At 43.6% G+C, this 22,461-nt stretch overlaps 1 protein-coding gene across 2 annotated transcripts in view; it reads left to right on the top strand.

Moving 5' to 3' along the window:
• Positions 1 to 22,461, top strand: part of IQGAP1 (IQ motif containing GTPase activating protein 1) — a 335,028-nt gene that overhangs the window by 46,479 nt on the left and 266,088 nt on the right. The window contains exon 1 of one of the 2 annotated variants that reach the window (XM_075006490.1): positions 7,990 to 8,009. The exons of the other annotated variant lie outside the window; for it this stretch is intronic. The gene's annotated coding sequence lies outside the window, so the exon portion shown is untranslated. Of the gene's footprint in view, positions 1 to 7,989; positions 8,010 to 22,461 lie in introns of those variants that run through there. 2 annotated transcript variants of the gene reach the window in all.

A 22,461-nucleotide genomic window follows, 5' to 3' on the forward strand; every position in this document is an offset into this window, starting at 1 on the left:
TGGTCTGCCCCAAAGCTATCTAGCATTGCATGGGTGAAAGCCCCCACTTCCTTCTCAACCACCTTTGGCCTCACACTTAGAGAGCAGTCGTACTTATCTGCATCATTAGCATAAAGAGTAGCTGTTTTTGGTTTCTTTGTTCTCTCTAATAGTGTTTCCCTTTTTTAAAAAATAAATGACAAGCAGTTGTATAGCACCTTTAACAGCTAACAGATTTGTAGGTCATGAGCAGGGATATGCAACCAAAATAGTGAGCAAAGCCATTTTTCAAATTCAGTTACAGAATCAGTACTTCAAGAGCCACAATATGTGTGAATACGAGACAGTGCTTAATAAGTAATGTCAAACCATGCTTTTTGTAATCCTTATTTTATGAACAGCATACCCACAATGATTTGTACTGGTTAGAAAGTTTGTTACTTTCATCCCTCATCCCTAGGCTTAAGCCCTCTCAGCCCCAAACCACCTCCCTACCTGGTTTAACTCCTCTCCACCTCAAACCCGGCCTCCCACACCCAAACCTGGGGTTAACCTGCCCTAGCCAGATGAGGTTCTCCAGCTGCACGCAGGTGCACACTGCTGCTGCTTCCCCACTCCTCAGCCAGGCTGCACAGACTTGGCCCCCGCTCTCTGCCCACTGCTTCTCCCCCCACTTCCTTCTCAGTGGAGCTGTGTGGTTCTGCCCCTCCCCCACAGCTCTCCTGCTCACTTCCCCCACCTGCAGTGCAGGCAGCTCCCTGCCTTGCCACACTGAAATAGTGGAACTATATTTAATTGGTTTAAAGGCCATATCCATCCCACCACCCTGCTGGCCATTCAACCAATTAAATTTAGTTCCATTATTTCAGCGGTGGCACTGCCAGAGCTGCAGATGACTCCTTAAAGAACTGCATGTGGCTCTGGAGCTGGTGCAGGTTGCCAACCTTTGGTTATGAGCTTTCATGGGTAAGAACCACTTCCCACAGATGACACATCCACATCTGAGGAAGTGGGTCTTACCCGCTAAATCTCTTGAGCTAATAAATTTGTTAGTGTTTAAGGTGCTACAGGACTGCTTGCTGTTTTTGAAGCTACAGGCTAACATGGCTACCCCATTGATACTTTTAAAACTCCCTTAGTATTTTTTTTAAAAAGTGGGGGGAAAAAAGCAAACAAGACGGAGGACTTCATTTCCTTTCCTGTCTGGGGGCATCCTCTTCTATCTCCCTTTCCTTCCCTTCCCTTCCCATGATTAGAAGCCTAGTTGTTTTTCAAGTAAAGAAAAGAAAAATAAGAAAACCTTTCTTTTTCATTCCTCATTGCTGGAGCTACTCCACTCTAAGATGTGCCTTCCTATAAGCAGTTTCTTTAGCAGCCAGTCTCACTGTGTCTGATGCCTGGTTCAGCCTCATAAATGTGCTTTATCTGTTACAGCTAAAACAGCAGTCTCACAGGAACTGGGAGCTGCAGTTAAAACTTTTCCTTCTGAAGAGGGCACTTCAGTCTCCAGGGAACTCCTTTCTGAAGGATCACCCCCAGAGCCTTTAATTTCAGAGGGGGTAGGCTCCTGTAAAGGCTTGTAAAAAGTGGCTCCAAATGCTTGGCCAGCCAGAGCGGGGTCCTCGTTGTGGCCCTAGGCACCAACAGGAAAAACGAACTCAGAGGGAAAAGCAAGCTCAGAGTTTTTGTCCAGCCAGAGGGGGTTACCCAGTGTGTCGAGGGCACTGTGCCCCCTCCCACTCCACCAGCTGGTCTGTAGCAGGGGCTGCACATCACAGGAGTAGCCAGGGGCAGTCAGGCTCTGAGGCAATAGTAAAGAGAGAGACAGTTACTGTACTGTCGCTAAAAGAGTGGCACACAGGAAATTTTTGGTACCACGTATGACAAAACTCCCATCTATGGAGTGTTCTGCATCTTCCCAACCATTGGGATGCACAATGCACAATGAAAGCTTCTCTGAGATACCATGTAAGCCCATGGTAACACATGAACGCTGGTATTCTAGTGAGTGCTCTGCACTGCCTCAAACATTGGTACCAGTAAAGTGTTATGGATTCTCCTCCCTGGTACAGAGTGAATCCCACTTACTGCTTGAAGTTTGGTACTCTGGAGACCTGATGGTTGGGGAATGGCAATCCTCATTACACAGTATGAGGCCCCAGGTATCCAGAATTGCAGATGCCCACATCCAGGTATGCAGAATTGCTCCTGGCACCGAGCCGTATACTGCCAATAACCCAGTCAGTGCTGCCTGTACCCAGAGAGAAATGTGATAGTTGTGAGGAAGAATTCATGGGCCAGTGTTACAATACAATGAACCTGTTCCATCGAGTCAACACATAATTGTGGTATGGGGCCACTGGGGTAACCTCATCATCCATGTTGCCTCCCCCATTGCCTTATTGCAATCCTTGGGCAATACACAAGTCACAGAAATCCAGTGTGTCTCAGAGAGAATCCACAGATGGTTTCCTATAGCCTGGCTGGCCAGAGCCCCTAAGCTGGGGTGGAGGAAGATTTTCAGAACAGGAAGAAGGGCTTGAAGGGGAAGTTACCTCTCAAAATTCTTAGCTAACCAATGAGCCCCCCCCCCACCCAATATCACTAGGTGATAATTTTAAGCCCTTTCAGGATCTTGCCAAGAGCATGGCAGGTGAGCTGCAGCTTCCTATACAGGATGTGGCAGATACACATCACAAGTTGGGGACTATTCTGCACACTCCTTTCTCCTCCTGAATTGCCATCCCAATTAATGAGGCGATTCTAGATCATATCAAAGTTGTCCGTAGTATCAAAGGAAAAAAAAAAAAGAAAAAAACAACCTCCTCCCACTGTTCAAAAATACCTCCACCCCTACATCCTTCAGAGTGTCAGATTTCCTGTTTCAACATCTGAAACCATCCATCATTGTGGATGAGGTTAATGCATGAAGAAAGCAATGTAATGCCAGCTCAACCCCATACAGCCTGTTTTGGCAAGATGAAGTATTTATCAATGAAATAACTGTTTAGAAGTGTGAATTACCAAACAGTTATGGGCAATTATATTACTTGACTAATTATGGGACATTCAGAGCTTTTCTGGAATATTTACTGGAGACACAAAGTAGCAATTTCAGACCATCCTTAAAGAGGATCATATAAGCCGTGTCTACATGTGCATGCTACTTCGAAGTAGCAGCACTAACTTCGAAATAGCTCCCGTCACGGCTACACGCGTCGGGCGCTATTTCGAAGTTAACTTTGACGTTAGGCGGCGAGACGTCGAAGTCGCTATCCTCATCAGGAGATGGGGATAGCGCCCTACTGCGACGTTCGACGTCGAAGTAGGGACCGTGTAGTCATTGCGCGTCGCGCAACTTCAAAATAGCGGGGTCCGCCATGGCAGCCATCAGCTGAGGGGTTGAGAGATGCTCTCTCTCCAGCCCCTGCGGGGCTCTATGGTCACCGTGGGCAGCAGCCCTTAGCCCAGGGCTTCTGGCTGCTGCTGCTGCAGCTGGGGATCCATGCTGCAGGCACAGGGTCTGCAACCAGTTGTCCGCTCTGTGGATCTTGTGTTGTTTAGTGCAACTGTGTCTGGGAGGGGCCCTTTAAGGGAGCGGCTTGCTGTTGAGTCCGCCCTGTGACCCTGTCTGCAGCTGTGCCTGGCACCCTTATTTCGATGTGTGCTACTTTGGCGTGTAGACGTTCCCTCGCAGCGCCTATTTCGATGTGGTGCTGCGCAACGTCGAAGTTGAACATCGACGTTGCCAGCCCTGGAGGACGTGTAGACGTTATTCATCGAAATAGCCTATTTTGATGTTGCTACATCGAAATAAGCTACTTGGATGTAGGCTTCACGTGTAGACGTAGCCATAATGAGCAGATTGGTTGCTAGAGACAGCAGTGTGTGTGGCTGATATAGTGGCCTGCCTGGTCTTCATGATTGTGGTACTGAGGCAGACTTCTTGACTATAGTTTTCTGGTTTGCCCAGAAAGGTGCTGAAGACTTCCAGTGTGAAGGCCCCAGGCTCCTTGTGGAGAAAAACTGATCCTTCTCTTCAATCTTGGATTCCTGGACTACATTATGTTCCCTAGGAATCTACATTGCACGGCAGAAAAGAATCAGAGGGGTAGCCATGTTAGTCTGTATCCACACAAACAACGAAAAGTCCTGTGGCATCCTGTAGAGTAACAGAATTTTTGGAGCTTAAGCTTTTGTGAGCAAAGACCCATGCAGATCTAACAAAGTAAGAGGACCAAGGCTCTAAAGTGGAAGCAGCCTGCACCCCAGTCTGATACTTATCAAGTCACCTCTTCTAAGGACTTTTCATGGGATGGTCAAGGGCCTCAGTTATTATAGTTTGCAATGCCATTTTCCATCTACACACCTATCACACCCTTCTGAAGTTGCCTACCCCTGTTTCACACCTCTGACAAATGGGCTCAGGGGCTACATTGAAGAATTACACCATTCAGTTCACATCCCTTCCCCATTCTAATCCATCTCCTCAAATAGGCACATAAGAGAAATAGTAGCCCTGATGATAAGCCTGTCTTTCATCGCCTTTTTAAAAAAGACAAAGTAAGTCTAAGGCTATATCTTGAGTTTCCCATTACTATCTATATTCCATGTGAATCAACAGATCTATCTCCCAGTGTTTTCACCGAAACAACTTTGTGACAATAGGGAGGTGACTCCGCATATGCTACATGTTAGATGAATACTAGCAGAGGACCAAGGACAATAGGAGTTCTCCCAAACTCTTCTTTTTGTCCATAGAAAGATTCTTAAGCTGTGATATGGGCCCAAGACTATCCGAATGGGTCTCTAGTTGCATTAATCACTGTTGGCAAGTGCACAATGTCTTTGCATCCTGAGTCCACATGCACTCCCGTGAGATCAGTTTCTACCTTGGTCACATTCTTTGCAGATATTCCCATCTCACTAACCTGTAGAGCAGCAGTTTAGACACCTTTTCACACGCTCACAGAACATTATGTGATCAATGAAGATTTGGTCCCCAATGCTATCTTTGATGTCAGAGTACTCTTTGTAATAAGAGATTCCACTCTGAAGTTTGTGATAGACCCAAGCCTGCAGTGGGCTACAGCAGCCTCGTGGAAGGGAGATATGTTGGCAGTGGGTTGTGTGCTTTCATGTTTCCTAGAGGCTGAGGCTTATTCAGGGTCATCTAGCAGCAGCAGACTAAACTAGCACCTGCTGCCAGTTTAGCAGCTGTGGATAATTAAGGCCTGTAGAACCTTTCAAAACGGTTTCCTTCAGGTAAGCAGGGGGAAAGAGATAGAGGACGTGGAAGGAGGACTCCCAGGAAGAGGGGACTGCAGTTACCTAAGGAAGGTATTGGGGAAGTGTCTGGTGGAAGTGGCCCAGGGAGGTGGTTTGCTGCACCAGAAGGGCCCAGGGAGAGAAGCCCCTCCAGCTACAGCTGCCTAGGATCCCTGGGCCGGAACACGGTACGTGTGGGAGGAGTCCGGGTTCCCCCCAGGCCACCCCATGCCCCAGGGCAGCCCTAGAGGGCAGGAGGAGATCGGGCACTCCTAAGGGGTGGGGGGTCTCCTCCACTGATGACTGTATTTGGACTATGCCAGTGATGAGAATGGCTCAGTGATGCCATGACCCAAGCCTCTGCGAGAGCAGGAGGCAGAGCAGGGGACACAGCGATCCTCTGAGGCTGTATTTAAACCACCACATAATGCAGGACCCAAGGAGGACAAGCCTGGGGCTTTGTCACACGTCCCAGCCTCCACTGTCAAGTATTGCTTGGGAGTCACCTACAGAGGAACACACACAGGACACTACTTGAGTAAGAGGAAGTTATGTAATAACTTCTGCAATAGCAATGGTTCTTGAGACAGCATGGGGGATGTCATTGAAAATGGCATCTTCCATGTGGTGCAACTTTGAATTCATTGCATGTGCAAAGTCAGCCCAAAGGGAGGACGTTGTTTTACTTTATCATATAGCATGCTTTGCACAGTATGACCTTGCATTCACTCACATAATGTGAGAGGTGCATTCTGGGTGCCATGTTGTAAAACAAAATAGTCTTCTCCAGTGTTCCCTCTAATCATTTCCATCCATGTGTAGAGTAATTTATTTATGTGCACTGAGGCATGTGCACAAGTGCGCCGTCAGTAGAAACAGAACCTAGGGAACGAAAGCTGTGGTCACCCAGCTAATGAGGTGGGTGGCACTGGAATTTCTCTTGAGCGGCCACACAAGCACACAGTTTACAGGGAACACTGGTCTCATCTGTGTCTGTTGATCTTGCACGTACAGTGCATGTGAGGCCATGTCGTCTAGTGGCTGGCATTTTTTTAAATGGTGTTCTTTTTGCACTCAGGTTTGTCACCACTCCATCTGCTGATGGAGTGATCTCACTGGGGAACAGTTATATTATGACCACTGTATCTTTTTTCAGTCTTATATCTTCCAGGGTTGAGCCCACCATCCTGTAAATATGGCCTGCAACCTTTGTTCCTAAGGGTGTGTCTACATGAACCCCCTTCTTTTGGAAGGGGTATGTTAATGAGGGAGGTCAGAAGATGCTAATGAGGCACTGCCATGAATATGCAGTACCTCATTAACATAATGGTGGACATGGTGATTCGAAAGTGCCGCTTTCGAATCATGTGCTGCCCATGTAGTTGGAGGCCTTTCGAAAGGACCCTCAATGTTTGAAAGACCCTTTTTCCCCAGAACAAATGGGAAAAAGGGGCTTTTGAAGATGGGGGGGGTCCTTTTGAAACACCCCCGGCTACACGGGGGTGGCATGCGATTCAAAAGCAGCACTTTTGAATCATGGCAGCTGCCATTATGCTAATGAGGTGCCGCATATTGATGGCAGTGCCTCATTAGCATCTTCCGACCTCCCTCATTAACATGCCCCTTCCAAAAGAAGGGGGCTCATGTAAACAAATCCTAAATGTATACACTTACATTTAGATATCAAAGTGCATATCTTTTACTTGCACTCAAGTGTACTGTGAAATCCAGATGACTCTGAATTACTAATCTGTCCTTTTCATTATTTACCTGATCCTTGCACGACTCCAGTAGAAACCAACCCACTTAATGATGATTCCTGTTTACATTTACATTTTGAGACCTGTTAGTTATGGAACGGTGGAGGCTGTGGGCTTGCCCCATGAAACTGTGCAGATTCTTCAGATGCCGCCCTTGACTGGGGCATAGACCAGACCTGGTTAATGTGTGGTCTAGAATGACGTCAGATTTCAGAGCATTTGTGATGAGCAAAGTTATGGATGGAAGACATTTTGAGTTTTTGCAGCTAAAGATTGGTTGATTTTTAAAACTGTTCATGCCATTGTCTTTTGTGGGCCATTGCTTTTAACTTTTAAAAGTGCAGAGCTTTTAGGCACCTTATACTTTCTTTTTCTGATTTCTAACCTTAAACTCCATTGTCCCCACACAGTACTTCTCTTGACTATAATTTAGACAGTGTAGTGGCAACAGTGGTGAAGAGAACGGGACGAGGCAGGTGTTAACAAGGTTGTTGTACATATTTGTATTATTTTTATTATATACAAAGGGCCTTAATATCATGAGTATGAATAGGCGAAGAAAATGTGAAGAGGAAGACAGAATTACTTTGAACTCCTAGCAAGAATGGTCATTCCAGGTAAACATGAAAAAGAACTGATGAGAGGCTTACTGTTTCTGTTGAGTTAGCAGGATTTCGTTTTCTGTTATCAGTGGTAGGCTGAATGAGATATTGTCTAATTCTCATCTGCTGAGCTGGAGCTTTTTGTCACCTCTTGTTTTTACTTCTGCAGATGCTTCTCCCCAGATTCATTTTCTGTTTCATTGGTGATCTCATGAAGTTGGCTGGGAGTGGTGGTTTGGACTGGAAGTATCTTGGAAAGTGCATATAGAGCTATATTTTAGAATACCACCATCTTTTACTTGTTCTGAATACTTTCCTTATGACTCATTGGAAATTGTAATGAAAACCAGAAAGGGAACGGAGGAGCAGCAGCTGCTTGCACTGAACTAAATTTAGAGAAGTAGCACTAGTTTTCTTTATTTTTTATGGTGGTGTGGAGGAATATGGTACTCTTTGAAAAGGGAGAGGAAATATACATACTTAGTAGTAAACTTTGTCCATTTCTGTCTGATTTTCAATACTGATTCTTGGTGTTCAGTCTCTCTTAAAGCTTTTTGTGGTACTTGTCTGTATGATAAAAGTAACTGTGCTGCTGGGAGATGATTATGTTAATTGTGCTCTACTTTTTTCACCTTGTGTTTTCAATAAACAGTTGAGCCAATTCTGACTCTTTCTAATGGTCAGTGATTAAGGCAATTAACTGTTACAATAAGATGCATTTTTTGTTTAGAAGCTATTGAATGTACAAGACTGTTTCCAAGAATTATGGTCATGGAATCTGTTTGAAAATTTATCTGTGCTTCTATGGCAGCATTTTTGGCAAACATAGCACAAAATGTTATAGTTGCTGATAGAAAAAGTAGTCCAGTTCATGTTCATCAAATATTGGCACAAACAATATTTTTAAAAGAGAAAATGAAGTTAGATCTGAGGATGTAGAAGCATTCTTCAGTTGAACCATAAGTTATAAAGATAGATGCCTAAATCATTGGCTGAAGTCTGTGGTGGTGGTGGTGATGATGATCATAATTCCCTGAAAATTCTGTCTACTTGTCTGAGATGGTAGTTCTCTTCCTTTCTGCTTTCCAAATATTGTTGTTGGAATACTCCAGTGCTTTTCCATTTTATCCCTTTTTTTGTCTCTGCTAAGCAGATGGCTCAGTATTTTGTTTGGTGCAGTACTTTAAACCTATATACTGCAAGCTATATTTATGTAAAGAAAAAAAAACAACAACAAAAAGTTGGAGTCATTTCACCTCCCATAGGATTCCTGTGCTGCTGACTGATCATACTTTAGCAGGCAGAGATGTAGAACAGGTAGTTTTCTGTTGAGAATTGCTGCTTCACATCAGATGTGTGCTTCTATTGAGAGTCTCGTGCCAAGTGAACTAAAAAGTCAATTGGGATTATGGTCTATTATAGAATTTAGAACTGTGTGTTTAGATCCGCAGGAGGGTGTGCCTTTACTATTTTCTACTTGGTTCTGGGACCCATCTCATAGAGATAAAGTAGTGCTTCTGAAAGAGGTAGATGGATATGGTACACATAGGCACAAATGATATAGAGAAAGGTAGAACAGAGGTCCTGCTGTCCAAATTTAGGGATCTACGTAAGAGATTTAAGGTGTAGGACCTCCACGGTAGCATTCTCTGAAATTCTTCCAGTTCTCTGTGCTCCCTGCCAGTTAGAAAGCCATAACTGCAGGTTCTGAATGCATGCCTGAGACAGTGGTGTTCGAAGGAAGGATTTAGGTTTATTAGGAGTTCGGGAACCTTTTGGGAAAGGAGGAAATTACATAGGGTGGATGGGCGCCATTTAAATGGAAATGGGACCCAGTTGGTGGCATGTACAATTAAAAAAGGTTGTAGAGGAGTTTTTAAACTAAAAAGTAAAGGCTGGTGGAAAACTGACAGGTGTAGAAGAGCACATATTTCAGAGAGAGACATCCCTTAGGATTTATCCTTAGGACAGGGATGTGCAAAGTTGGGAGTGGGCTTCATAGGGGCATGAAATTTCATAAGGGGAGGTGCTGCATAATCAGGTGCTGGGTCTCAGGCTCATCCAGATCATTAAAAATATTGAAATATGTTACCATTTGTATGTATTTTATTCACATTTATAGACTGATTAGTAACATTTTTACATTCTACATACTTTCTTACAGATACTGAAAGATTTTTTTTCATATGTACATAACTGAAATTTCCACTGGTTTGGATGACATTAGACAGGTCAGTGGGGGTGTCCCTGCTAATTGCAGGGATGAAAAGTGGGGCCCGATGTAACAAGTTTGCTCACCCCTGCCTTAGGAGACACTCTGTATCAGTGTTTCCCAGTCAGGGGTACACTGAGGTCTTCCAGGAGATACATCAGCTCATCTAGATACGTGCCTAGTTTTACACCAGGCTACATAAAAAACACTAGTAAAGTCAGTACAATCTAAAAGTTCATTCAGACAGTGACTTGTTTCTACTGCTTCATATGCCTTATGCTGAAATGGAAGTACAATATTTCTATTCCAATTAATTTATTTCATAATAAGATGGTGGAAAGTCAACAAGTTTTTAGCAGTAGTCTTCTGTGATATTTTTGCATATTTTTGTAAGTAAGTAGTTTTTAAATGAGGTGTAACTTAGTGGCATGCAAAACAAATATGACTCCTGGAAAGGGTACAGTAATTTGAAATGCTGAACGGCACTTGTTTCAAGATCTCAGATTACCTTGGGACCACGTTTCTCAACCGATGGTACATGTCCCCTTAGGGGCACGTGAGAGAGGTCTGGGGTCCCCCCCCCAGAAAAAAAGGTTGTTTTATAAAAAAGGTTGAGAAACACTGCATCTATATGAGTGGTTCTCAACCTTTTTTTTTTTTTTTGTGGACCACTTGAAACTTGCTGAGTCTTGGTGGACCATTTAATGATCTTTCCAAATGCTGTTTGTACTGTTAGCTAACTACTGTAAAGTGCTTTGGGGAAAAGGGCTATATATTAAAAAAAAACAAAAACCCCTTAATAATTAACTTAAAAAAACCCTCAGTACAAACAGACAACTCTGCCATAGAAGGAACTATTCACAAATCACCTGGGTCTGCTGGCCACAATTTGAGAACCTCTGCACACCCTGGCTGTGCGGAGTGAAGGGTTCTGTTTGCGGGGGCTCACAAAGTGCCGGGGGAGCTCTTTGCCTGGTGGCAGATATTTTTTGGGGCAGGATGCCCCTTATAGGCAACATGAGCCGGGAAGCTTGCTTTTTGCTCCCCCAGCAGCAGGCTATTTTCAGTGGGGCAGCCTGGTGACTGGCAGAAAACCCCTGAAGGGACCTGTCACCTGAAGGGAGCATGTAATCTGGTTCCTCAGCTTCAACCCCCACCCATCAATGTATGTGGAGGGCACCCCTGCTGGAGAAAGCCCCTGAAGGGACCACGTCAACTGATCCCTTAACTTCCACCCTACCACATAGAGTGAGCCATCGTACCCAAGCAAGCTTCATAAAGTTGGCTCCCTTTCAAGAAAGCACTTTGTTTTGAATGAATGGTGGTATTATTTACAGTTCCACCAGTGAATCCACAACATGTGATTTTTAAGTTGGATTTACAGTTAGCCCAAAGCTTTCTTTTAACCAGTAAATTATGGTGGGAAAAAGAGTTGAGGGTCCAGTTGACATGGCACAGTCACCTGGGTGATCTCGGAGCACATACGCACTGTGGCATGTGGGTATGACAGTTCCCTGGCACAATAGTTGGCTGATTAGGCAAAAGTCGTATCTAAAGGGAATACTGCCCCTTATTTCATATGGAGGTGTTCTTTCAATGGGGGGAAAAGCAGCTGAGCAACCAGTTACGTGGTTCAGTCCAGCTGAGCAACCAGTTCACATGATTCAGTCACCTTTTGTTTTCTTTTAGCTGGGATTCCTTAGTTTTCCTTGTTTCCTTCTGAAAAAATGACTGTTTGCTTTCCATGGTAGGGAAATGAAGGCAATGCAACATGGGAAGATGACATCACATATCCACAACCAGTTATGGGGCCTTTTTTTTTCCTATACTGCACCAGCATAAAAACCCAGAATGCTATGGGGCCTAGGGATCTGTGGCATAGGTTCCCACAATGCACTGCTGCAACAGTTGATCTTTGGTGATTTAGTGTGGTAGCATTAACTCAACTTTGGGGGTCTTTGCAGGGAGGTGAGGATGCTCCAAATCCAATTTATAATACACAGTGTTACAAAACTGAATTTAATAAATTTGAATTTATCTCATAGTGTAGATATAGCCCAAAAGTGCTATGAGAGAGCGGAATGGGTAGGTAAGTGCGGGACTCCTGAAAGAACCTGGTAGAGGAATATAGAAGAATCTGTTGGGATATGCTGAAGAAATGACCCAAAAGGTATAATCATAGAAGATTAAAGAAGATTGGAAAAGACCTCAGGAGGCTATCAATTCCAACCCCCTGCTCAAAGCAGAGCCAACCTCAACTAAATCATCCCAACCAGGTTTTTGTCAAGCCTAGCCTTAGAAGCTCTACTGATGGATAGTCCAGCACCTTCCTGATAACCTATTCTAGGAAATAGTTTTTTCTAATATCCAGACTAGACCTACTTCTCTATAATTTGAAACCATTGATTCTTATTTTGTTACCTGCCATTACTGAGAGTAGCCTACTTCCTTTCTCTTTGGAACTGCATTTAGGTAGTTGAAGGCTGCTATCAAATACTTGCCCCCCCAATTCTTGTCTTCTGAAGATTAAATAAGCCCAGTTCTCTCTACCTCTGCTAATAAGTCATGTGCCTCCATCCCCTAACAATTTTCATTTCCTGCTGTTGGGCTCTCTCCAGTGCATCAGCAGCAGAGTGGGGGCTATCTTGTTTATTGCATAGAGTGTAACATGTACGACTACCTGCCCTGTGGGCACTCGTTGCAAGGAGCTCCTGACCCTCAGAGACCGAGTTCGGGCTTTGGAGGCCAGGGTGGCTGAACTAGAGGAGCTCAGGGAGGCAGAGAGGTATGTGGACGAGACTTTCCAGGGCACTGTACTACTGTCCCACCTCCAGTCTGAGAGCCCCTGTGCTCTTAAGGAGGATGAAAGGCCCAGGGGAAGAGAGCAGCCATTGGAAGCTCAGGGAAACCATCCCATAGTTGGGACCCTCCTTCCAAAGGATGTTATGGTATTCTCTCGCACTGAGGATACCTCTCCGGGGGAGGGAACACCAGTTGTTAGGAAAAGGCAGGTGTTAGTAGTGGGTGATTCGATTGTTAGAAACATAGGTAGCTGGGTTTGTGATGACCGGGAGAACCATATGGTGACTTGCCTGCCTGGTGCAAAGGTTGCAGATCTCTCTAGGCATCAAGATAGACTAATGTGTAGTGCTGGGGAGGAGCCGGTGGTTGTGGTACATGTTGGTACCAATGACATAGGAAAGGGTAGGAGAGACATCCTTGAGGCCAAATTTAGGTTGCTAGGAAAGAGACTGAAATCCAGGACCTCTAAGGTGGCATTCTCAGAAATGCTTCCTGTTCCACGTGCAGGGCCAGGTAGGCAAGCAGAACTTCAGAGTCTCAATGCGTGGATGAGACGATGGTGTAGGGAGGAGGGGTTTAGATTTGTTAGGCACTGGGGACTCTTGGGAGATGGGGAGCCTATGCAGGAAGGATGGGCTCCACCTAAATCTAAGGGGATCCAAACTGCTGGCACTGAACATTAAAAAGGTCGTAGAGCAGTTTTTAAACTAAGAGATGGTGGAAAGCTGATTGGTGCAGAGGAGCACGTGGATCGGACAGAAGTGCCTCTTAGAGGAGAATCCATCAATAGAGATATTTTAGGCTTTAGTAAAAAAGAGGGGAGGGGAGATATCAAACAATGGGCTGCATCAGACAAACAATCACTTATAAAAGAATCTAATACATCTGGAATGGGAAGACAAATAAGCAGAGGCAAATAGTTCAAATGCTTCTATGTAAATGATAGAAGTCTGACTAATAAGATGGGTGAAATAGAGTACCTTGTACTAAAGGAGGAAATTGACATAAATAGGCACCACAGAAACCTGGTGGAATGAAGACAATGTATGGGACACAATCCTACCAGGATATAAAATGTATTGGAAGGATAGAATGGGCCATGTGGGTGGCAGAGTGGCACTGTATGTGAAAGAACACAGAATCAAATGAAATAAGAATTTTAAACAAATCAAAATGTTCCCTAGAATCATTATGGATAGCCATTCCAAGTTCTACTAAGAATATAGCAGTAGGGATATATTGTCGACCACCTGATCAGGACGGGGATAGTGATGTTGAAATGCTTAGGGAGATTAGAGAGGCTACCAAAATAAAACACTCAATGGTAATGGGGGATTTCAGTTATCCCCATATTGACTGGGTACTTGTCACGTCAGGACGAGATGCAGAAATTAGATTTCTCGTTGATGTTAATGACTGCTTCTTGGAGCAGCTGGTACGGGAACCCACAAGGGGAGGGGCAATTCTCGATTTAGTACTGAGTAGAGCGCAGGATCTGGTCCATGAGGTCACTATTACAGGGCCGCTTGGGAATAGTGATCATAATGTAATAACATTTAATATTCCTTTGGTGGGAAGAACACCTCAGCAGTCCGAGACTCCTGCATTTAATTTGAAAAGGGGGAATTATGTGAAAATGAGGAGGTTAGTTAAAAAGAAATTAAAAGCCAGAGCGACTAGAACAAAAACCCTGCCAGCTGCATGGACGCTTCTCAAAGACACTAGAATAGAGGCCCAACTTAAAATGTATACCCAAAATTAAAAAACATACTAAAAGACCGAAAAAAGAGCCACCATGGGTTAACACCCATGTAAAAAGTGGAAGGCAGATCCTAGTGAGGTAAATAGAAAGGAACATAAACACTACCAAATTAAGTGTAAAATTGTAGTAAGGAAAGCCAAAAGAGATTTTGAGGAACAACTAGCCAAAAGCTCAAAAAGTAATAACAAAATGTTTTTTAAATACATTAGAAGCAGGAATCCTGCTAAAAAACCAGTGGGTCCCCTAGACGACACAAATGCAGAAGGAGCGATCAAGGATGATAAAGCCATTGGTGAGAGAACAAATGATTTCTTTGTTTTGGTCTTCACGGCTGAGGATATTGGTGAGATTCCCAAACCTGCACCATTTTTTGTGGGAACTGAAACTGAGGAACTGTCCTGGATTGAATTGTCATTGGAGGAGGTTTTGGAACAAATAGATAAATTTAATGATAACAAATCACCAGGACCGGATGGCATTCATCCAAGGGTTCTGAAGGAGTTCAAATGGGAAATTGCAGAACTATTAACACTAGTTTGTAACCTGTCCTTTGGATCAGCTTCTGTACCTAGTGACTGGAAGATAGCTAATGTGACACCAATATTCAAAAAGGGCTCTAGAGGTGACCCTGGCAATTACAGACCGGTAAGTTTAACATCAGTTCCGGCAAATTAGTTGAAACGATAGTAAAGAATAGAATTGTCAGGCACATAGAAAAATGTAATTTGGTAGGCGAAAGTCAACATGGTTTCTGCAGAGGGAAATCATGTCTTACTAATCAGTTAGAATTCTTTAAAGGGGTTAACAAACATGCAGACGGGGGAGATCCAGTGGACACAGTATACTTAGCTTTCCAGAAAGCCTTTGACAAGGTACCTCATCAAAGGCTCTTATGTAAATTAAGTTGTCATGGGATAAGAGGGAAGGTCCTTTCGTGGATTGAGAACTGGTTAAAAGACAGGAAACAAAGAGTAGGCATAAATGGTAAATTTTCCAAATGGAGAGTGGTAACTAGTAGTGTTCCCCAAGGGTCAGTCATAGGACCAATCCTGTTTAATTTATTCATAAATGATCTGGAGAAGGGGGTGAGCAGTGAGGTGGCAAAGTTTGCAGATGACACTAAACTGTTCAAGATACTCAAGACAAAGGCAGACTGTGAAGAACTTCAAAAAGATCTCATCAAACTGAGTGAGTGGGCAACAAAATGGCAAATGAAATTTAATGTGGATAAATGTAAGTTAATGCACATTGGAAAAAATAACCCCAACTGTACTTACAATATGATGGGGGCTAATTTAGCTATAACTAATCAGAAAAGAGTTCTTGTAGTTATTGTGGATAGTTCCTTGAAAACATCCATGCAGTGTGCAGAGACTGTCAAAAACGCAAATAGGATGTTAGATATTATTAAAAAAGGGATAGGAAATAAGACAAGGAGTATCTTACAGCCCTTATATAAATCTATGGTATGCCCACATCTTGAATACTGTGTACAGATGTGGTCTCCTCACCTAAAAAAAGATATCCTGGCACTGGAAAAGGTTCAGAAAAGGGCAACTAAAATGATTAGGGGCTTGGAACAGGTCCTGTATGAGGAGAGGCTAAAAAGATTGGGACTTTTCAGCTTAGAAAAGAGGAAACTGAGCGGGGATATGATAGAGTATATAAAATTATGACAGGTGTGGAGAGGGTGAATAAGGAGAAGTTATTTACTTGTGCCCATAATACAAGAACTAGAGGACACCAAATGAAATTAGTGGGTAGCAGGTTTAAAACTAATAAAAGAAAGTTCTTCTTCACTCAGCGCATAGTTAGCCTGTGGAACTCCTTGCCAGAGAAGACTGTGAAGGCTAGGACTGTAACAGAATGTAAGAAAGAGCTAGATAGATTCATGGAGGTTAGGTCCATAAAAGGCTGTTAGCCAGGGGTAGGAATGGTGTCCCTGGCCTCTGATTGTCAGAGCTGCAGATGGATGACAGTAGACAAATCACTTGATCATTGTTTTCGGTCCACCCCCTCTGGGACACCTGGCGCTGGCCACTGTTGGCAGACAGGATATTGGGCTGGATGGACCTTTGGTCTGACCCAGTATGGCCGTTCTTATGTTCTTAATCTTTCTCTAATGGGGGGTCTGAAATTGAACATAATATTCCAGAAGTGACCTCACCAGTACCAAATAGAGGGGACTAATCACTTGCCTCGCTCTCCTGGCAATGTTCCTACTAATGCAGCCCAATATGTCATTAGATTTCTTGGCAACAGGGGCATACTTGACTTGTATCCAGCTTCTCCTCTGCTGTAATTCTCAGGTCCTTTTCTGCACAACTGCCATTTAGTTAGCCTGGTTTCCAGCCTGTAGCAGTGCATGTGATTCTTCCATACTAAGTGCAGGACTCTGCACTTGTATTTGGTGGAATCTCTTCCGATTTCTTTTAATCCACTTCTCCTGTTATTCTAAGTCACTCCTCTTCCTAACCTTCAGCATGTTTACCTCTCTTCCCAGTTTAGTGTCATCTGCAAATTTGAATGGGTTCAATCTGTCCCATCATTCAGAACATTAATTAACATATTGAACAAAAGTGGCCCCAGGACCAATCCCTAGGGCATTCCCGTTGATACCATCTGCCAACTAGACAATGAGCCGTTGATAATTGCCAGTTAAGTAAGACAGTCTACCCAGCTTTCTCTCTACCTTATAGTCCATTCATACAAGCCAAACTTCTTTAACTTGCTGGCAAAAATAAAGCTTTGCTGAAGTCAGGGTATATCATGTCCACTGCTTTTCCCATATCCACTAATTGCCTTCGATGATAAGATAACTGGTTTAGATTGGTCAGGCATGACTTGTCCTTAGTGAAGGGAGACCAGGAGAGGACTGAGTTTGGAAAGTTGAAGAACAGTGTCTTGAGGAAAGTAGTATTAACTGCGTTTAATACAGCAGAAAGGTTAAGAGAGGATGAAGGTGGAGAAGAGGCCCTGGGATTTGACCAGAATGAAATTGAGAGAGACTTCAATGGGTGAGTTTCAGTGGAGTAGAAAGTGTGCAAGCTGTACTAGGAAGGATCCAGAGTGCAATTGGAGGAAAGAAGATCAAGGTAACTGATGTGAACAGTTGTGTATAGCAGGCAGTGCTGAGGGAAGAGCGAACAGTTTTGCAATGGAGGATGTCTACATAACTATACACAGACTTGCTTCAGTGGCATGACAAAAGGAATGGAGAAACAGGGAGTTAATCGGCTGGAGATTTGTGAGGGTCAGACTTTCTTTTTTTTTTTTTTTGCATTAAACAAGAGATGAAAGATTTGATAGTGAAGTGAAAGAATTAAACAATATGCAATTTTTTAAATAAATAGACAGTTCATGACTTGTCCTTTAAGCCATATGTTTCTGTATTGTTGTCAGGAGTGAGTAATCCTTCTTTCTTTAAGGAAAATTATAGCCTGTTCATGCTAGGTACCTTGTTTTTTGTTGCTTTGAATATACCATTTTAACAAACTGTCTGACGTGTTCTATGATCGTTCCTATACATATTAAGTTAGAAAATCATGCTGGCTTAGAGTTTTTTACTGCAAAAAAGTAGAATTCACTTTCTCCCACTTCATTCCCTCCTCCCCCTATTGTAAATTTGGAGAGTGAGATTGGCATGAGAAACTTCAGCCCAAAAGTAGGGATTTAATGCTGTAATAAGGTTTCACTCTAGTGTAGCTAGAGCAGGAGTGAGCAAATTTCTTACATCGGGCCTGACTTTTTGTCCCTGAAATTATCTGGGGCCCCCCAATCTGTCTAGAAGTGAGTGGCAGTCCTCCCTGTGTGACTCGCAGCACTCCCTTTGTGGCTGAGGAAGCTGCAGTGGGGGAGGCACCAGACGCTGGGGGAGCCAGCAGAGGTTATGTGCACCCCTGTTTTAAGGTGCACCCCTGTTTTAAGGACTCCTCCCTTTTTTTGCAGATAAAGACTAATATGGCTACTTCTTTGAGACTAATAAAAGGCTTCTGTTCTTTTTTTTTAAAAAATGGTCCTCTGGCTCCCCAGCTTTTAGCATGTACTCAATTAACATCATCAAGGGTTTTTTTTTTCCTTAGCTGTGAGGTCTAGAAACATACTTGGAAGGAAAAAAAAAAACAGTTTCCAGTTTTGTTCAAAAGTTGTGGGCATCCCCACTATAAAAATTGTTCCAGCCCCCAGGGATTAGGACCCCAATGAAGTTCTCATTATATCCTCCAGAGTTTTTAAGTGGACTTCGGCTCCCAAATTTACCACTTTCAACGTCTCATTTCAGACTTCAGAACATTGCAAGGTAGCGGGTCCCAAGGAGCTTACCCTGGTGTTTGCAAGGCTTAGCATCAGCTCCTGCTCTGCAAAAACAAATGGAGTCGGAGGGAGAAAAATACCCCAATGGTAAAAGAAAATGAGGCTTTTCCACATGCCTGCAGAAAGGGAATGTGGCTGTGCTGGGAAGGCATGTGAATGCATCCAGTCACTTGTTGCTTTGCAATGCAGTCTGTGGCCCCTGCCCTCTTAAGAAGCCCGTTTCTTTGATTGGAGCTGGGCTGCTGGGAAGCTTTGGAAATGGCTGGTTGCTATCAGTTTCTCTGCCCATGCCCGTTTCTTTCCCCCCCAACACCAGTTGCAGGGGAGAAGCAGGCAATATGCGAGAACAGCTTGCTCTTTTGTAAAGGGCTGGGAAAAGAGACCAGCAGCCTCAGAGAAAGAAACTAGTAGCCCTCTGGCTTTGTGTGGGAAGGGGAAAGAAACAGAGCTGCATGCCCCTCGTCCAGACTTTTGACCCAGGGGATATTTAGTTTGTTTTTCTTTCCCTCCTTGCTTGTTTCTTTCCCAAACTCTCCCCCTCCTTCTTACTTTATGGGAGAGAAGAAGGAGGAAGATACCTCATGGGCAGAGGGTCTGGTTTTGTGTGCAGCTAGACTCCTGGAAGTGGAACAATCTTGGGGAGGTGGGGGGATGGAAGCCAATCATGTTGCGCTCCCCCTGCCCATGTGTACCCCTGAGCCTAGAGGAAGAGTGAACAAGCCACTTCCATCTCCTAAGTGGTCTTAAAACCATGTTGCCATTTGGCTCTACAGTGTGGTTTCTTTTTTGTTTTCATTTGTGCCATCTTTCTACCTAGACAACTCAGTGTTTCTACCACAATTGAATCTCAGCCTGCAATCGTAGCCCTCTGATTCCTGATTTGCCACCTCTGATTCCTGTCTTAGTCTTCTTGCCCCCAGTTTTCATTCAAGCAGGAGCTCATAGACATTTTGAAGAAAACCAGCAGTTTGATGTGACCTCCCTCTCCCTGCCCCTCTGTTCTGTCCTTGGACTCATTGACAAGGAAATATCCCTTCTGCTCTTCTCTTTCTACTTCCTGAATTTGTAACCCCTTCATTAACTCTGTCTCGCTCTTTTCAGGCTTCTTGCCCTCACAATACAAGCAAGCTTTAATCTCCCTCTTAATGAGGATACACACCTATGATCCTGCATGCCTTTTTATCACCCTAGCCAAGGTTCAGTCAGTGTGCTGCCTAGAATTTCTGCTTTTGAATTCCTCTCCTCCAACTCAATTTTTGACTACTCCGATCTGGTTTTTATTCCCTCTGCTCAGCTGGAACTGCTCTAATTAAGTTTTTGAGTAACCACTTCCGGACCACATCCTAAGACCTCCACTTCTGTATCTTTGTTGATCTCTTAGTTGCTTTGGCCATATCCCACTTCCTGAAATACTAAATTTGTTTTGGCTTTTGTGGCCCCATCCATCTAATAGTTCCTCAACCACTCCATCAGTGTTGTCTTTGGTGGGTTCTTCTCCACTCTCCCTTCTTCAGTAGGTATCCCTGTCAAGACTTAGTCTTTGTCTCCTGCTGTTTTTTTCCTACTCCTTGTATCTAGGCGCTGTTCACATTTAAAGCTTCGATCCATTCTCTACCTTTGCAAATGTATGACTCTTCCAAAGGCCTGTCTCCCTTCCTCCCATCTTGAATCTTACCCTTTACTTTCTGACATCACTATATGGATATCCAGCTGATAACTTGAGATCAACATTGCAAAAACTGAGCTTTTGATCTTTGATTCCCTCCTGTTCCTTCCAAGCCTTACCCTCTTCCTCTATTAACTGAATAATAGAGTGAGAAGAATTATTCAAAATAATTTTTGAATTTTGTTTCAGGATCCCATTTAAGCATAAGAGAGTGGGACCATCTATATGCAACAACTTCAGAGTCATCCAGTGATACTTTTAGTATGTATTTCAGATAACAAAGTATCAGTAGTAAGCAAAAGATTTCAATCGTCCAGTAAAACTGCCTCCTTGCATGGGCTTGTAATAAGGACCTGCAAATACCAACAGGATACCATAGATGAGAAGATTGCTCAGTTCATTTATGCCACAAAGTCTCCTTTTTTTCATGGTTAATTAAACTTTGTTGACATGAGTGAGTCCTTACAACCAGGCTGCAGTCCACCTAGTGCAGCAGAAATTGGTGGAAAGTTGCTAGGTAGTGTATGAGAAGGAATTTGAACATTGTGCAAAAAATACTGAGGGGAAATTTGCCAGTTTAAACCTTGACAGGTTGAGCAGTGTACATGTTGATCCAGTAATATGTGCCTGTGTGACAACAGAAAAATGGGTTCCGTAGTTTTCAGAAACAATAGATACATCAGGCAATACCCATACAACAGAATAGTTAAAAGAAGTGGGACTAAAACCTGTAATAAACTGTGAACAAAAATTCAACTGTCATGTGCACAGTTTTGTTATAGACAATGCTGCAAATGTGGCAAAGATGAGAAGATACTTAGAAGAAGAAACAGAATTATGCTCCTTACTAACATATGGGTGCCGTGCCCACTTAATGTTTCTTTTAGCCAAAGACTTACACACATCTTCTTCAGGAATAAAAGAAACTATTGTTGAAGTCACAAAATACTTCTGTAACAACAATTTTGCTTCAGTCTTGTTGAAGAGAGCAGGATACAAATGAATTCTACCTCAAAATGTTTGGTGGAATTTTGTTGTTGGTTGTTTTGAACAATTCATGAAGAACTGGCCTGTTCTCATAAAACTTTGTGAAGAAAACCATGGTTACATATATGGAAGTATGTCATCTTCAAGATGCTCATCCTTGAAAAATTGACACAGTCCTCTTGAGACCCTGTCAAGCAGGCCTGCTGACCAGGTGTGGGAACTAAAAGAGACAACTGCCCCGCAGTCTGGTTGTAGAAAAACATGCTTTAAAATGCTGCCAGAGTGCTGGATGGCATGTTCTGGGCTGTGTAGGGAAGGTGCACCACTTGCTGGGTGGTGCTAAGGGCTGCTTAACTCCAGCCCTGCACCTTCTGTGAGTGCAAAGCAGACTTTCCTCCCCACACTCACATTGCCCAGGAGGCCCAGCATGGCTGTTGACCCTGCTGCTGGCAGGCCTATAGAGAGTACCCTCAGTTCCATCAAGCACATGGTGAACCAAGACATCATATTGAGCTCTCAGGCCATTTCTCACAGGCCCTATTTGGCATCCACTCATGAAAGGGAGCAAAAAGTGCACCATACGTGGGACTAAAGCAGGCACCAATCTCCTTTTCCAACTCCAGACAAGAGACAAATCTTCTCTCTGAGCTCCTTCAGTGAGAACCTGAAATCAGACTTCTATTCTGGTACTATATACTGATGATGAAGCTGGTGCTTAGAGTTACTTGTGAGAGTAGGGACTTCACTGCATCTATCACTGACCATCCAATGCAACTTTAGCACCAAGCACCCTACCTATGGCACTATCTGCCTTTTCAGTATTGCCTGACACTGTAACAGCAGACATCTCACTGTTCACCATTTTGGAACTAATACATTGCTTGCTGTGTTAGTTGTACAGTGTAGTTGTAGGTCCACACTTGAGCCACCTCTAATTGAGAGATTCAGATGATCTCAAATTCTTTGTGCCTCATCCACCAATGATACTGTCTTCAAATCTCATATGGCAGGGCAGTTCTGACAAGAACACTCTTCCCCTCAAGAAGGTTAATTCTTGTCATCCTCAGAAAAATGTAGTGCTTCCCTGAATATTCACATTTGCATCCATGGTA

This window comes from Carettochelys insculpta, chromosome 12, assembly GCF_033958435.1.
Source record: "Carettochelys insculpta isolate YL-2023 chromosome 12, ASM3395843v1, whole genome shotgun sequence".
Taxonomy (NCBI): Eukaryota; Metazoa; Chordata; order Testudines; family Carettochelyidae; genus Carettochelys; species Carettochelys insculpta.